Source organism: Myotis davidii, unplaced genomic scaffold (assembly GCF_000327345.1).
Source record: "Myotis davidii unplaced genomic scaffold, ASM32734v1 scaffold139, whole genome shotgun sequence".
Lineage (NCBI taxonomy): Eukaryota > Metazoa > Chordata > Mammalia > Chiroptera > Vespertilionidae > Myotis > Myotis davidii.
The window spans coordinates 354,269-355,426 of record NW_006290686.1 but is presented as its reverse complement, the minus strand read 5'-3'; the positions used below and the strand labels follow the sequence as shown (position 1 = coordinate 355,426).

Below are 1,158 nucleotides of genomic sequence, written 5' to 3'. Positions count from 1 at the left end.
AGCACAGAATATATTTCCACACTCACATGAACAAATAATTATATCTAAATAGACATACAAACATCAAATAAACATTTATACTTACACTCTTTTAGTGAACAAGTACTTTTACAATCCTGGGATTTTGAGCAGACAGGAACAGATGTGGAGGCCTCCCTTTTTCACATCTCAGGACAGGACTTTTGACCTATGTCTCATCTGGATGGAAACGGTACTAATATTGAACAAGGAAATCAAGACTAAATAGACATAATAACTAGATACATTCTCCATTAAGAACTTTGAGGTGCATGCCACATTTATACCACAAAATACCAACAAATCAGTTTCAGTTGTGTAAAAGACTGTCTTTTTTTTTATTATTATTAGGTTTCAAGCGGCTCTGGAAAACCACATTCGAACCTTGCAAGGCAGGTTTTTGGCCTACCTGGTCTTTTCAGATGTAAATTGACCACATTCTTTAAGATTTTGCTGTACGCAGGAGGCGACTATCTCCTTCTTCCATCAAGAAAAGCTTTCTTAATTAACAAAGGACCAGTTTTTTGTTTTTGTTTTTTTTCCTTTGGAAAAACTGTTCTTTATTTTGGATTAGGCTTGGGATTTATCCTGCACATTTGAAAGGAGACGCTAGCCCAAAACCCTATCCAAAATCGGACAGTGCGCATATTAGTTTTAAGCCAGCTTTTCTCCTTACACGTGCACAGAAATCCCAGACGCATTTACTTGGGGAGGGGGTGACCTGTTTCCACAGACCCTCACTCAGGTAGCCACCCAACCGCCACACAAAGGAGCGGGGAGAGCAGTCCCCCTCCCTCTACACTTGCACACTTTCATCAGACATTCATTCAGAGTTTAAACAATCCATTCAATTCCTAACAACTTCGCCATTCCTGGGGGAGCTCTAAAGCCTCCCCCAATCTCCTTGAAATGATTAATCACAATACCCAAAGGAGCAGTATGAGTCCACCATAACGTCCATCCAGCAAGTCCACAAAATAAAACGGAAACACAAACAACTAAAGGGCCCAAAGAAGTACAGCCTTCCAACTCCACGGAAGCAAAAAAACCGAAAGCTAGACATTGGCTGTGCGCCAACCAGCGGGAGCGACCCGCCTTTTCTCAGATTGAGGGGTTCCTACAGATCTTCCGACTCCACGG

The 1,158-nt window shown here is 41.7% G+C and overlaps 1 long non-coding RNA gene across 1 annotated transcript in view; it reads left to right on the top strand.

The window, feature by feature from the left end:
• The window catches only part of LOC107183099, a 13,571-nt gene extending 12,505 nt beyond the window's left edge, over window positions 1-1,066 (top strand). Inside the window, exon 3 of the long non-coding RNA XR_001513871.1 lies at window positions 3-1,066. This is a non-coding gene — a long non-coding RNA (uncharacterized LOC107183099). The remainder of the gene's footprint in view (window positions 1-2) is intronic.
• The last annotated feature ends 92 nt before the right edge of the window (window positions 1,067-1,158 follow it).